At 39.0% G+C, this 16,731-nt stretch overlaps 1 protein-coding gene and 1 long non-coding RNA gene across 5 annotated transcripts in view; one reads left to right on the top strand and one right to left on the bottom strand.

Moving 5' to 3' along the window:
- The window catches only part of BRINP3 (BMP/retinoic acid inducible neural specific 3), a 404,393-nt gene that overhangs the window by 10,653 nt on the left and 377,009 nt on the right, over nucleotides 1-16,731 (bottom strand). The window lies entirely within an intron of this gene.
- Nucleotides 8,830-13,505, top strand: LOC110255624. 2 transcript variants are annotated; one of them, XR_002336180.1, is made up of 3 exons: nucleotides 8,830-8,916; nucleotides 11,608-11,689; nucleotides 13,198-13,505. It is a non-coding gene; the product is annotated as an uncharacterized LOC110255624 (long non-coding RNA). The 2 variants fall into 2 exon arrangements; XR_002336179.1 differs by having other exon boundaries at nucleotides 8,865-11,689.

The following is a 16,731-nucleotide window of genomic DNA, read 5'->3' as shown; positions in this document are numbered from 1 at the left end:
ACACTATCACCCAAAATGCATGTGATCCTTTATGGAAATAAGCAATTACTGTGGTTTGTGTATGTGTTAAATGTTGCAAAATTTATACAGAGATTTCAAGAATAGCAATTTACATCTCTAAAAGTTTTCTTGCTTAGCATATGAATATAAGCAATAACCTTTGACCTATTTCAGGTGATGTAGCATTGTTCATGGAAATGAAAAGGAACAGAGGTATCTCAAGGGATGGGATGTTTGTATTCTCTCAAAATTCGAATGATAAAATCCTAATCCTAATCCTAAAGTGAGAGTATTGGGAGATAAGGCCTTTGGGAGGTACTTAGGTGCCTAGGGCGGAGCCCTCATGGAGGAGATTAGTGCCCTTTGAAAAAGGACCTAGTCAGCCATCTCTCTTTCCGCTGTGTGCCAGTGCCTTGATCTCAGTCTTCCAGCCTCCAGAAGTATGGGAAATAAATGCATGTGATTTGAGCCACTCTTTAGTGTGCTATTTATGTTAGACCATCCCATTCTAAGACAAGTGTCATCTTCTAATTCATTACCAATTTAATATTACACTTAAGTCTATGGAAAATAAAAGCAGAATGTATGCAATGACTGTTTAGAAAATGAAAGCAATCTAGCAAGTCTAGCCTTCTGTGGCCTTATTATTTTCTAGAGGAGAAAATAATAAATGATGAATTAGCTTAAATGATGATTACACATCTATTCAGAAAATAGATAGTAGAGCAAGCACTTTAATTCTTGGATTCTTGGGCAGACATATAATGTAGAACGTCCTTTTATTTCTTTTTTCAGTGCACAAGATGTTCCATTAGCCACAGGATCATCTCATTGGGGAAAAAAATGAGTCACTCTGGATGATATCAGCAGTGACACAAATCAAATGGGTATTCAAAATGTATTCTGCTCTTCTATTTTCAGGGAAAACCACAACAATACAAATGGGAGCCTCTTATCTTTTGGAAGAAAGGGAGAAACTTGTGTCACTTCAAGAACTTAATCTGTTTTCTTGGCAGGGGGAAAATCCATAAGTCCATTCCTTAGTGTTAACAGTCAAGCCTTAATTTAATTTTGAACAGTAAACCCACTTTCAAATCACTTCAAAATGAGATATCACTAATTTTTTTGCTTACAAATTAACTTTAGACAGTGAGAGACAAACATCATATGATATCACATATATGTGAAATCTAAAAAGAGGATACAAATGAACTTATGTGCACAACAGAAATGGACTCACAGTCTTTGAAAACCTTATGGTCTCCAAAGGGGACAGATGGGGGGAGGAGGGGTGGACTGGGCTGGGGATTTGGGATGAAATGTCCTAAAAGTAGGCTGTGATGATGGTTATACAACTATGAATATAATAGTAAAATTCATTAAATTATTAAAAAAATAAAATTAAAAAACCAAATTTATTTTAAATTATAACAAATGAACAGAATAAATGAATAGAAAAACAGATAATTTAAAAGAATTTTTTAAATGTAATGTAATTTTTTTAATAACTTTTGAATTTTATCACCTTTGCTATTTATCATCTTTTAATAATAAAACGATTCCTGGGGGATCTCAAAGGAAAACAACGCCACCAGACCCCCAAACAAAGTGGCTTTGACGTAATCAAGTCATAAGTCATTTGCAAGCCAAGAGTTAAGAAAGACCATTGCAGACTTAATTCATCAGGCCCATCAGGATGTGGTGGTAGAGGTCAAAACCACATCCCCTGCTGTCCTCAGGGCCACCAGAGCAATCGGGCACTCTTCAGGGGCACCGTGAAGTAATAACTACAACTACACGAGGGCACTTACAACGTGCCAGGGACCATTTAACCATATATTGACGCTTAGTCCTTGTAACGACACAGTGAGCTGAGTACTGTCCTCACCCACATGCCCGGGTGAGGAACTCAGATGCCCAGGGAGCCCCTTACGTGACGGCACAGACTGTCCCTAAATGAGCCAGAGCCCGTGCTCTTTCCCCTCCACTCGATTAGCTAGGATACCACTGGCCCAAGAAAAACATACTACATGAGTAAATGTTGAAAAGGACGTTTTTCTAGGAAATTGTAATTTCAGTCTACCTTCCGAGGTGAGCGCTGCCTGAGATACTTCGGCAGCCCAGATCAGCTCTGGAGGCACTGGGAAGGACCACCTTGTTTCTAGATTAACCAACCAACAGGAAGTGAGATGGCCTCTTGCTATCATCATGGTCGTCAATGGTCTTTCTACCATGTTTAGTCAAGGGCAAGCTACCCAAACCCGTATTTCACAGGCAGTTAAAGTCAGGAGATAGTGAGAGTCATGCAGTCTAAACAGAATTCTGAAGTGCCTTGGATCGGAGTGGTCCAAAACCATTCTGTCCATGTAAGCAAAGGACTGAAGCCACCTGAGATTCTGTTTTCAGCTACAGTAAGAGAGTTTTAGGTCTCATGGATCTTCCGTGAAAGGGAAATAACAGCAACGACCACTAAGTGGCTACAGGACTAAAGTCAACTTGTCTTTGATTCTGAAAGTTTAACTTTTATTATGTAAACATGATGCTGAGCAAGACCCTTCGGGGGCCTCCACAAAATCCTTTCTGGGTCCTTCATTTCTTGTTTGTAGGAAGAAGGCTTTCAGCCTCCCACACCTTCCCTGGGTTACAAAGGCTAGATTCAAACAATTACTTCCCTACTTAGGGAGGGGAGGGAATGCAGAAACAGAGGAAAAGTAGTCAAGAAACAAGAGTGCAGTGGAGTTCCTGCTGTGGCTCAGTGGTAACAACCCAGCTAGCATCCATAAGGACACAGGTTTGATCCCTGGCCTCACTCAGTGGGTTAAGGATCTGGCATCGCCATGAACTGTGGTGTAGGTTAAAGAGGTGGCTCGGATCTGGCATCGCTGTGGCTGTGGTGTAAGCTGACAGCTATAGCTTCAATTCAACCCACAGCCTGGGAACTTCCATATACCGCAGGTGCAGTTCTATAAAGAAAAAGGAAGGAAGAGAGAGAGAGAAAGAAAGACGAAAGAAGGAAAGAAAGGAACAAGAGTGCAGTGGTGAGCAGGGTCCTGATTCGTCCTGGTGGAGGTGGGGGGTGGGGGGTGCATAGCAAGCTGACCCCTGTCTCTGAGGTCTTCTACAGAAACTAAGGCCGCCACCCAGGTGGCGCCAAGCATGTGGACCCCAGACTGGTTGGAACCAGAAGGCTTTCTGAGCCTCCTGGAACACACCCTGTTGTGTCACCACCAACCAGTTAGAGGAAAGTCACACACTTCAGCAGCCCTCACCTCAAATGTTGCCTGTAAAATTTCTCCCTGAAAACCATTAGGGAGTTTGGGGGTTTTGAGCACAAGCCACCTGTTTCCTTGCTTGGCCCTGCAATACGCCTTTCTCCACTCTAGACTCTGATGCTTCATTTCTCTTGGCCTCCCTGTAGGTCAGGCACATGAATCTCAGTTTGGCAACAAGCCCTTTTAATCATGTTTACTAGTTCTTCTAGCATCGGACTGACCTGCCAGAAAATAATCATGAATCAGAGTAAATGGTTTTCATGAAATGTTTAACCTACAAAAGGGAATTTGTTTGGACTTTATGATAATCACATACTTATCTAAATGCAATCATTTACTCAAGATTTCTTCTCATCCTCTTTTTACTTATGAGGTCGTCTTAACACATTTCAGAGTGTTATAGGGTTTGGTTGTGAGAGCACCAAACAGGAGCTGAGGAGGTAACGCAGAAACAACTGTATGCTTTGTCAATTGAGAATGGGTGTCTCATCTGCTATTAATTGCCTATTTGATATTAACGGGTCTTTTATTCCTACTAATGGAACCTTGATTTTGTTCACTGTGTTGTGCCAAAATAAAACTACTTTTCCCAGTTGCATTTTAAGTTAGAGATGTCTACCTGGCATGGTTCTCATATAAGCAGAAGTCTAATGTGGGAGAGTCTATGATGGCTGCTTCTTCCTGAAAGAAGTCAACAGCCATGGCTCCTTACACTGAAAAACGTTGTGGTATTTGAAGCTTGTGATGTCAAGAAAAAACCAACAAGCAAAGCATGTAAAGTATATGGAAGGAAAGGCAAAAATGAACAAACAAAAAAACAGATAAGATATGGTCCTGAAAGCATCGCACTGCAGAACCGCTGTCCTTAGTTCCTTTCTAAGAAATTCCTTTTCCTTAAAAAAGAAACCTCTTTATGTCTTTAGGCTTCACTTAATCAAGTTTTCTGTTACTTGTAGTAGAATATTGATTAGTGGGAACCAGATGAAAAGTTTCTAAGAAACGTCCAAACTTTGAAAATAAATAGTCCCTTGATCCTGCTCCTGAGACATCAAGAAACCTGCTGTTCTTGGATATCAAGCCACAGCTGTCTTAGGCGGAGCACCTAGGAATGATGTGCATACTAACTCTGACAGGGTTTTAAAGGGAAATACCTCAACAAGTAACTTCTTTTCAGCAACTCTTAAAAAAAAAAAAAAAAAAAAAAAAAAAAAAAAAAAAAGCCAAACAGGTCAAATCCTTGGAACTCTCGTGGAATTAAAAATGTATAAAAACTGACAACCTGACACAGAAAATTGACTCTATTGGCTCATTGGACAGGTGATTTTATGTCCTTGAACAAGGAGTGAAAACTCTTAACAAAAGTATGAGCAGCTTGGAAAAGGATGTGGCATCTTCAAGCATTGTTGAATAGACCTGAAAGCATTTTCATGCTTATTTGAAATAGAACCCTTTAAAAATGTTAAGTGTGTTTTAGGCCTCAGCCATATACCTACAGTACATTTGTTTTTGAAACAAAGTCAAATTAATGTTGAGAGCATATGCTGTTGTCTCAGCTGATGAGGGTTTATTTGAATTTCAAATAATATCTCATTAGCTGAACTGATACTGAAATCACTGAATGTTTCTATGTATTAGCACATTATGAATTCCTTGAATATAATACAAGGAAGAATACTGGAGAATACTGTATACATAATACAAGTAGAATACTGTATCTATATATTTCACAATGTTTTGGGGGTTTGCACTGAAACTTTAGAAAATCTGTTTACAGTCCTATGAAATAAAGTCAGTAAGCCAATAGATACATAATGAGTTTTTAAATCCCAGGCATGCTTTTCCTCTTCCAATAAACCAAAGGTCTCTTTTTTTTGTGTTTCCCTAACAAGTATTTGGAATCTTATAAGAAATGTTTTATTTCTCACTTCCGTTTATTCCCACATATATCACTCCTGTAAATGATCTGAAGTGCAACCTCTTCCTATTTCTCTGAATTGAAAGAGACATGTCACCATAAATCAACACCTTAACTTATTTTGGTGAGAATTGTGCTGAAGCATTACATTTCCCAGGGAAGAAACTAGGATGAAATGACACCTACAACTTCCATTTCAGTATTCAAAGCAGGGTTTTTCATGTTAAATCAGAATAACAGAGTATGCTTTCTTCATACAAGAATTAACTGTATCAAATCCTTCTACTTCTCCCATTGCTACTCATCCTTTTCTTCTCCCCTTTTTCTTCCTGAAACACCTATAAATACTTAATCAGAATGCCTTCGATTACCTTATTTTTATCTAGGAAGGATACAGGTTGAGGTGGCACAGGCTGTGCCTATGAACAAAAATTTTTAAATCAGTGGATCAGTTTCTTTGCCAACGAGTCAATCCATCTGAAATGTATGTGAAGGAGCTCCCATCATGGCTCAGTGGTAGTGAGCCTGACTAGCATCTATGAGGACTCCGGTTCCATCCCTGGCCTCACTCAGTGGGCTAAGGATCTGACGTTGCTGTTGCTGTGAGCTGTGGTGTAGGCTGCAGATGTGGCTCAGATTCTGCGTTGCTGTGGCTGTGGTGCAGAACTGCAGCTGCAGTTCTGATTCAACCCAGACCTCTAGCCTGGGAACTCAATATGCCACGGTTGTGGCCCTAAAAAAAATAAATAAATAAAAAATAAAGAATGAAAAAGAGTAGAAAAGATTAATAAAATACATGTGGAAAGGAAACAAATTTAGAGTTTTTTGCTAATTAAGTCAACTAGATATTTTACTTTTAAGGATACACATTTAGTAAGTTTTTATACATTAATTCATTTTCAGACATCTGGAATTCCAGAAAAAATAGAGTTGGGTGAAAACCAATCAGAATTAAGCAGAACAGCTTTCTCCCTTATATACAAGGTGCATATATGACTGGGTGCATTTCCCTATTATTTTGCTAATATGATGGAACAACAATGGCTGGATTTGAAATGTGGAATGGGACTTGTCCAGGCTCTGGTTTGGGGACCTAAAAGCAACATGATTGGAGGATATCATTGTCTAATCTGTGCATTTTTAATTTCTTTTTGGCATTTACAAAGTCAAGCTAGGTTTACTAGACTATTTTTAAGTTTCCTTCCAGCTTGAACTTTCTACTTTCTACCCAGAGACTCAATAATTCTGTTTTTAGTAATAGTACTTAAATAATACCCTAAACATTTCGCACTTATGCATTAGGTTGTAGTAAGTATCAACTGTCTGTTGATAACTGCCGAGTAGTATGTGTCATCCAAAGTGAAATGATCATCTTACGTTCTTCACAAAACTTTGTTTTTGGCTGCCTCACAGCATATGGAGTTCCTGGGCCAGGGGTCTGATCCTAGACTCAGTTGTGCCCTGTGCTGCAGCCGCAGCAATGCCAGATCCTTTAACCTACTGTGCGGGGGAGCTGGGAATTGAGCCTGTCTCCTGAAACTGCTCAGACACCACTGATCCCACTGTGTCGCAGTGAGAACTCCTCTACATATATTTTAGCAATAAGGTTGCCACACTGTGTGTGTGTATGTAGGATCATATTGTTTCTCAGATCAAGACCTTCCAGTCCTCTCTTAAGCAGGGGATGGGGGATCCTTAGAGGGACCTCTAGGATGTCGGCAACCACTCTCCCCATTATTTTTTCCCTCTTCCTCCATGACTCCTTTCCCCTTCTCGTCTCACACTGCACACCTTTGCTTCTCTCTCTGGCATTTACATGTGCTGGTTCCTTCTCCTGGAACTCCCCTGATCAAATGTGTGCACGGCTTCCTCCTGATCTTCTAATCTGTTAACGCATTATTTTCATCATGGGATCTTTTCATGGACAACCTATTTAAATTACTGCCCCCCTCCCAGCCTTCTCTATCACCTTTCTCTCCTCTTTTTTTCTTGTCTCTCTCATATTTCTTTTATTTAAATGCCTCTCTTCACCAGGATGTTAACTTCAGTGAAGCTAAGAATTTTCATCTCCCTGGTATATGGTTATATTCCCAGAAAAACTCTCTAGCTGGTGGTATGCCTGCAATAAACTACGTTGAAGGATGAATGAATTCTTTTAGGAAATTTATAAAGGGAGAGGGATATGTAGTAGACACAAATGAGTACAAGCTGCTCAGTTTGCCTGTGTTCAGTTTACAGAAAGTTCTCTTAGCCAGAGTCCACCTCTCAGCAAAGTAGAAACACTTTTTCTTGAAAATTATTTCCCACCGTTTCTCACTCTAGGGTTTGTATTTCAAAGATCAGAGCTCCACCTTATCTATGTATTTACTGTTAAGCACTGGGGTATTTGGAATACAAATTTTAGTTAGGGGAAAGTTTAGAATAAAGCAAATGTGAAGAGCAAAGAGTTGTGCCATCCTTGAAGATGTTTCTCCCCCACAAATTGGCAACTATTTCTAGATCCCAGCTTCTCATAACATGGTCTGGCTAGCATCCAGCCGCCCTTCCCATGAAAAGCAAATGAGTATCACTCACATTCAATATTGAAAAATCTCTTGCTCTGTCGTCCATATTGGAGTTCATTATTGTCCACAATTTCTTAAAGAAGAATGTGGGAGAGAAATGTCTATGCTCTTACGTGATATTAGCAACAGAAATCAGGGTTAAACAATTAATGATGAGTTAAGATTTCCCACGCCTAACGGTCAGTGATGTGGGGACAGAGAGAAGCCCTGAATGGTCCCAGTGAAAGGATAATTTCTTATACGAGCTTTAGCATTTAATTTAAAATTATATATATATATATATATATATATATTTTTTTTTTTTTTGGTCTTTTTGCCTTTTTCTAGGGCCACTCCCGCGGCATGTGGAGGTTCCCAGGCTAGGGGTCTAATCGGAGCCGTTGCTGCTGGCCTACACCACAGCTACAGCAACACGGGATCTGAGCCGCGTCTGTGACCTACACCACAGCTCACAGTAATGCCGGATCCCCAACCCATAGAGCAAGGCCAGGGATCGAACCCACAACCTCATGGTTCCTAGTCACATTCGTTAACCACTGCGCCACGACGGGAACTCCTAAAACGATTTTAATAGCTCGGATTATACATAAAATATAAGGACGAAATTGATTTTCTGTATCGTAGGTAGCTTTCCATTTGGTTTTCAGACACAGCAGCAGGAAAATAAGATTTCAACCATGGATATGTTTCTCCAAGGAATCCTCTGAGAAAGAGCACAAACTTGACAGGAAAAGTCATTAGAGAGTTTTGTGGTCCATCTTTGCTAATCCATTCACTCTGTTCCTAGTCTTTTCATTCCTACCACAAAGGGTAATCATCCCTCATTGTCTCCTGTGTGGTACAAAATCAGAGGGAAAATGAAGGTGTTTCCTAAAGCTGCATCCAGGACTGCTTTTACTGGTAATTTGTATCTACGTGATGCTATGTTACAATAGTCTGACAGCCTGGAATTTCTCCTCAGAGTAAATGTCATGTTGCTCCGAACACATACTAATTGAACGTATCTGCCTTTCACAAATACAGTTACAAGCTACCATTAATCGATGAAAACTGATTGAAGTAGACAACTTCGGATTTCAGAACCCGAAACTCCAACAAGTGAGAATACACAGTTTCAGATATGCTGTGGCGTGTTGCACACACAGGAAAATTAGCTTTCCAAGTGGTATGTCAACATTAATTTTCATAGTTTTGTAATATCTCTAATCATAACCAATGGGGTTAGACAAAAACACCTGCTGTCCTTTCTGCTATTTGTAGGACAAATTAAATTCAGAGAAGCATGACTACAGAGAACGGGATACCCACCGTGGGGTAGGTGTCCTCAAGGCTTCTTGCCATGTCAGTGGTTGGTGTTTTAACATCCTAAAGGGGCTAACCAACTGCAAATGAACACATTTCCATTACATTTCTTAATAGATTTTCTGATTCAAAGATTGAGTGAGATAAACGTGTATTTATTCACGGAATGGTTACCTGAAGAGACATTGAAGGGATGGGTTGAAGCCATAAAATATTTGGTTACTTGCATATGAAATGCTTTTGATGCTGTTACGCTCTCCTTGCTCAGTGAATTTGTATGTCTTGTGTTTCTTGACCTTTCTTTACAGATTCCTGTACAGGTTTTTCTACACGACTGTAAAAAAGAGTGGTTTGGGTATAAGGACACCATAATCCTTTCTCCAGCTTAAAAAGATGATTACTTCTTTAGATCACGTTAGAGTCGAAGAGAAGGTAGCAGTTGCCACTCTTTGGTCTTTAAACCACTACGCTGTGCAAAATATACTTCACCTTCTCAACATAAAGCTTTTGCAGAACAGGAAACTAAAAGGACTAAATCCTTTTGTAATCCAGTTGTTCCACATGGCCACTGACTCAGTGTTATTCAGGAGAAATTACTCTAGGAAGAAACACCTCGTTAAAGGTTTTAGAGATGTAGTATCAATCTTCACACATTTTTGCTTAACAAATTTTGACAAAAGTCTTGGGTAGTATACACTAAAATGTGCACACAATACATGCAATTTAATGAGTATTGAGTTACTCCTCTGCAAGTAATCACTGAAAGGCTGAAAGGACATTAGAGCCAATATTAAGGAGCCTACATTCAATGTCTGTTAATCTTTAACAACTTTTTCAACATGATATTTTCAAATGCACACAGATAATAGAGATTTCCCCTGAGGTTTCAGGTATTCATTAGCCAGCATCGACAGCTACCAATATTTTGTTTTACATGTTTTATCTACTCCCTTCCAATTTTGGGGGGTAGTTTGGAAGGTTTTAAAGCAAATCTCAGACCACGTGTTATTTCATGCAAATATTTTGTGTGCAATTCTATATGCATCCCCCAAATTAAAATGTTAGAAGACTATTAACTTACATAATCACGACTGCCATTGTCTCATAACAAAATTAATCATAATTCACTGATGGTGACTCATACTCAAACCACATTCCAATTTCCCTGAAAGTCTGAAAAGAATTATTTTTAATCCTTAAAAATCAGGATCCAAAAAAGTTCTGCTATTTCATTAGGTAGTTATGTCCCTTCAGTCTTTTTCAGTGTTTCTTTGTTTCTTCCCATATCATAGGTTTTTTGTTGTTGTTGTTGTTTTTTGAAATAAGGCCAAGTTTTTTTTTTTACTCTCTGGATTATGGATTTGAGTGATAAATTCTGCATGGTGGTATTTAACTTCATTTACCCCTAATTAATTGCCTGTGGACAAAAGTTGACATCAAAAAAATATGATTAGATCAAGTACATTGTGCTTTGGGGCAGAGGATATGGATTTCATAAACAATGCTGAATATTCACTACTTTTATATTTAAATTAATATTCTGCCCTCCAATCCTAAACACACATCATACACACACACATTCACACAGACATACACAAACACACACGGTATTGAAAGCTCAGATTTCAACCCAAGCTCTGTGGTCTACTAAAAAAAAATTCATAAAGAAATGGCCTGTACTGTGTAATTAAGCCAAAAACCGAGTCATTGTGTCTAACCACAGCCTGCTATTTCCTCTTGTACAAATAAAAGTAAAATTTTTATACAGTAAAAAATACAACAGGGACAAGGTGAAGAAATGGGTTTACAATAGACACGGCCCTTCACAGACGGCCTTCATGTGGCCTCTAAGCAGGAAGGGACCGAGATGTGACATTTATCAAGCAGCTGTTTAGGCACTTTACCTAACACAGTCATAGAAGCCTCACTGCTCCAAGCTCAGTGTTATTAGCACAGGGTTCTCACAGAGCAGATAACTGAGACTCAGAGAGGCCGAGCGAGTTTCCTAAGGTCACATGGAATGAGTGAGCTGCAGATTGGGGATTGAGCCAGAGGGTGTCTACTCCATACAGCACAACCTTACAAGTAGATTGATGACTAAAATTACAGGAGGAACCCCTGTTCAAAATGGACTCTTCCACTGCTCATAAGCCTTTTGTTATAAATATAGTCCCTTGCATCCAGGAAAAAAACAGCCTGTGATCCGAATGAGCTAAACATGGAAATATCATCCCAAGAAGGTCCTATTAGAATAGGAAATACTGGGTTATAGTCCCAGCTTCACTACAAACTAATTCTAAGTTTTCCTTGAAGTTTAGCCTTCAAATCATTACTCTGTGTGTAAACACGGTTATTGATTAGTATCGTTAGTGGGTGTTTATATTTTAATCTTGTAATAAATAAGCCTTTTTTACGAAGACTTAATTTTGCCACTGTGGCTAACACTGACCGCTTTCTATGTTCCAGGTGCTTTTCTAAACACTTCACCGTTAGTAACGCATTTAAGACACCACCTGAGCCTGAGAGAGGTACTAATATCTTCTCTATTTTGCAGATGAGGAACGTGAATTACAGTAAGGAGCAGAGCAATTTTGAACATGAACACGGAAACGGCCAAACTGGGATTTAAACAGGCGGTATGATAGTCTTATGCACTACTTAATCCTACATTTCCATAAAACTATCTTCTTTCTAAAGACAGTAAAAGGTAATGGCATTCTCTTCAAGTAATTAAAACATCCATCAATTTCAAAAGGCTTATCTCTATATAAAAGAGGTGAGTAAGGATAGTACTGAAGACATTTTTTCAGTAGACAAAGAAAATCTAAATTATTCACTCATTTGTTCGTTCAAGAAACACTTGTTACATTGAGGGTCCCCCACCCCCGACACAGTCATCATTCCAAAGCTGCTTACAACAGGTCATTGCATGGCCTTTGTTTGCCTTTGTTTCTACACCTGTCTCTGTTTCTACATGGAAAACAGCAGTGAAAACCTGCACTCTTAGCATCTGGTGAAAGCATGTTTGACATAAGAGGAGAAACAGAGGATACTCGCTATTTCCGGGCTGGTAGCTAAACAGAAAATGTCAAATGTCAGTTAGGTTCATGTCTGTGCCACCATCACAAGAGTGAATATAAGTGTTTCCGTCTTTTAAGACACGTCAGTACTTCTTGACACTTTCTAAATTTTAAGATGTTACACTGGATGACATATTTTTTTTTTTAATCTCCCCTATTTTTTTTTAACCATTAATTATCCCAAAAGTTCACTGACACTGAATACAGTTGTCTGTATTTCAGGTAAGTGCCACGTGCTTTGTTAAGACCTGTTATTCGGCAAAATTATGGGAAGGACTTGGAGGGCATCAAAGATGAGATTTAACTGTGGCTTATTGGTTGCTTAGTGCCTTACAAACCTCTTTTTGTGTAATAAATATTTCTAAATGGAAGCTCAAGGGTTTGGAGTTCATAGCATTTAAGATGGAGAACTGTTGCACTGCTGATGGACCACTCACCTGGTGTCTCCCTGTAGCCCACTCCTCAGTACTGGGTGGTCAGGACCAGTGCCATCCGTATCTACTGATCCTCAGAGAGTGGCTGCCTTTGCTTTATTATTTTTCAATAAACCAATGAGTCTATTTGTGACTCCACTGTCGTGGAGCAAAATTTGCTATCCCAATATTTTTCTTGGGCATGGGGATTATTTTGAGCTGAAAACAAGACTGAAAAAGATGCCAAAAGAAACTTTGTTGCACAGTATTGTCCAGAAGAATTCATATAATGGGCCCGTTCCCAGAATAGAGCTGTAACCCAGAGGGAGGTGCCAAGAATATGGCCTATGTCTGCTGGGGGATCTCCAGCAGCCCTGGCGATCTGGGTCTACTCTGCTTCCACTGTCTCCTCGTGGCCCAGCAAACATTCATTTACCCTCCTTCTGCTTCCTGTCCTTGGGGCCATCGCCTTCCTCCCCTTTGAAGGGCCAAACTACCATCCCCGTGATCCTCTTGGGTCTTTAGCTGAACATATTGAAGGTGACAGTCTCGGTCATTCTGGCAAGTCAGTCACATTTCCCGGGTCTCTCCCATGGATATAGGCTATTCCATTTTTATTTGATTTTCTCCTGCTCATCTGTCTCATGTCAGTTTAATTCTCAGACCAGCCAGAAGAACCAGAAGAGGCAGAGGAAAGTGTCTTCCTTCCCTACCCCTTCAAATACAGGAAGTGACCATTTCATACGCCTTCGAATACAGGAAGTGACCATTTCATACACCTTCGAATACAGGAAGTGACCATTTCATATGCCTTCGAATACAGGAAGTGACCATTTCATGGTTGCGTGTCCTTATCACTTGCCTTCAAATTGTTAGAGATATTTTTCTTTTTTAATTTGTTTTATCCGTTAGCGAAAGGAGGTTAACTGCTTTCTCCCTGCTCATTACAAAAGGTATATTTTAAAAAAAAAACCCAAAGGCCTAGTGATAAGAAGCTAGTGAGTCTGAATTCTAACAATACAGAATTCTGAAAAGCCCCGTTCGTCCTCATCCGCCTTCAGTGTTATTTTTCCTTTGTTTCAACCTTATTGCATTGTGGTGATACACAATGAAGTATTTGATAATAAAATTTTACCAATGAATAAAAAAGAATCAAAAATATTTTTTTACATGGGATAGGTGTATTAGAAAATACAAGCATATAAAAAAGGAAACACTTTTGGTAAGTTTATCAACTAGGACATATAAGTACTGTCATTATAATTAATGTTTCCTTATAATGGCAAACATAAATAAAATTTTACAAACCTAGATTTTATTAAGTGCAGAATTTGCCTACAAATGACTGTACAGAAATGAAAATACCTTTTGAAAATAATGTTTTTGAATTTTGTACCTACAGAGCCCACAGATAGTGCATTTCTAGGTCTACAGACCAAAACTAAAACAAAACAAAACACTAAACTATGACCTATTATACAGAATTGAAATTAAACTAGGGAAAATGCAAACTATAGGCTATTTAATTTAACACAAGATGTGGTCAACCAAGATGAAAAGGCCATGAAATAAATTTACATAATTATGAGAGCAAGCAAATTTGCAAATCTGAAAAAAAAAAAGTTTTTGGGGTTTCCCATTGTGGCGCAGCAGAAGCGAATCTGATTAGTATCCAGAGAATGGGGGTTCGATCCCTGGCCCCACTCAGTGGGTTGGGGATCCCCACATTATGGTGAGTGGTGGTGTAGGTCGCAGATGCAGCTTGGATTTCGTGTTGCTGTGGCTGTGGTATAGGCCAGCAGCTATAGCTCTGATTCAACCCCTAGCCTAGGAACTCCCATATGCCATAGGTGTGGCCCTAAGAAAAAAAAAAAGAAAAAGAAAAAGTCTTGAGAGACAACCTCCTTCTGAATCTGACACACACTGTTTGGGGATGGAGCTGCCATGTCCTCTGTTAAAGGCAGACTGTATAGTCTTCTAGAATACAATAAAATTTTTGGTTCATTGAGGATCTGAAGAGAATGAGAATGGCATATTAATAGTAGAGATAAAAGCTGAGATAAAACAGACTATAGCATGGTAGAGCTAAAAGCACAGCACAAAGAAATTTGTACAATTAAAAGGATAAAGCACTTATTAAGGGAACTGAAAAGCAAAGAGACCATGAAGTATTAACAAGCAAAGTTGGATGAATATCCAATGCTACTTCAAACCAATTTGCAAAGATAATGCAATAGAAATGTGTCTTTGCATGCATGTGTTTATGAAAGGAAATAATATTTCTATAAATAAATGCTAACATTTTATTACCTTATTATCCTGCTTCAAAATATGTTAAAATGCAGACAAATCTGAATTGGTTTACTTATGGAAAACTTGCATAAGCATAAATGTAAAAGTTTAGCCAGTAAGTACTTAAGTTCTAATTATGTGTCTAGCATCATTTTAGATAACATTATGTAGGGAAAGTGGGCAAGGGAGGATTAAAAAATAAATAGAATATTTTGTGAATTCCAAGTGCCTATTACACTAGAAATGCATAAACATATATAATGCATAATGTAGAATGTTAATAAGTGTGAATAAAAAAGCAAATTATGGGTTATGCTAAAAAGTATGGTAGAAGTTATAAAAATACAAACTATGAGGACAGAAAAAAAGACAAACACAAAAGAGATCTTATGTGAGCCAAGGATTGCAGGACGAATATAATATGGGTAAGTGGAGGGAAAAAATATATTATTATAAGAATAACACACAGCACAGTAAGCAATGGAAGGTCAATGCTCAACTTTTCTCCAACTCCCTATGGGTTCTTTTCACCTACGTCTCACTATCAACTTAAATTCATGTCTAGTATTGAAAGTTCCCATTGTTTACTTTTTAACTTTTTAAATTTTTTAAAATTATAGTTGATTTACAGTGTTCAGTCAATTTCTGCTGTAGAGCAAAGTGACCCAGTTATACAAATGCGTACTTTTTTTTTTTTTTGCTTTTTAGGGCCACATCCATGGCATATGGAAGTTCCTAGGATAGGGATCGAATTGTAGCTACAGCTGCTGGCCTAGGCCACAGCCACAGCAACACGGGATCCAAGCCACATCTGTGGCCTACACCACAGCTCATGGCAAATTGGGATCATTTAACCCACTGAGCGAGGCCAGGGAGCAAACCCACGTTCTCATGGCTAGTAGTTTCATTCATTACCACTGAGCCACGACAGTAATTCCCAATACATACATACATTCTTTTTCTCACATTATCTTCCATCATGTTCTGTCACAAGTGACTGGATCTATTTCCCTTTGCTACACAGCAGGATCTCATTGCCTATTTACTCTAAATGCCATAGTTTGCATCTACTAACCGCAATTCTTCTATCTTTAAAAAATATTGTTTTGCTGCCATTGGATCCATTGTTCATTCGTACACTGAAGACATTACATGGTCTTGAATTCATTCATTCGCTTATTCGTTAATTCACGTATGGATTCAGTCATATAGTCCCTAGCTAGATATTGATATAGAGGTTATATCATTCCTATGTATATTTGGGCTACATATTTCCCCCCTAAATTCATGTCCATGCAAACCTCCGAAGGTGACCTTATTGGCAAATAAGGTCTTTGTAGACATAATGAATTCAGCTCAGATGAGTTCATGCTGGATTAGGGGCGGCTCTGTATCCAAACTCTGGGGACCTTAGAGAAGCGGCGGTGCCACAGACACAGACTCACAGAGGAGACACAGACTCACAGAGGGAAGAAGATCATGTGATCATAGAGGCACTGATTGGAGTGTTGCCGCTACAGGCCAAGGAATATCCAGAATTGTTGGTAACCGTCAGAAGGTAGCAAGGGTCAAGGAGCGATTCTTCCCCGAGAGCTTTCAAAGGGAGCTTGTCTTTGTCGGTACCTTCAGTTGGGATTTCTAGCCTCCAAACGGTTGTAGGAATAAATCCTTTTTTTTTTTTTTTTTGCCACCCAGTTTGTGGTAATTTGTTACAGCAGCTTTAGGGAACTAATACAGATAGAGATAGAGATATAGATAGATAGTGCTTTGTGTGTGCCAGCCACGGAGATTTGGAAGATGAGTAGACCTGAGCCCATGCCCTGCAGAAGCTAAGAGTCTAGTGCAGGAAATATGAAGATTAATTTTGAATTCTCCTTTTGTTGGAACACAAGT

The sequence above is a fragment of the Sus scrofa genome, chromosome 10, assembly GCF_000003025.6.
Source record: "Sus scrofa isolate TJ Tabasco breed Duroc chromosome 10, Sscrofa11.1, whole genome shotgun sequence".
Taxonomy (NCBI): domain Eukaryota; kingdom Metazoa; phylum Chordata; class Mammalia; order Artiodactyla; family Suidae; genus Sus; species Sus scrofa.
This window is presented reverse-complemented; position numbering and strand designations above follow the sequence as displayed.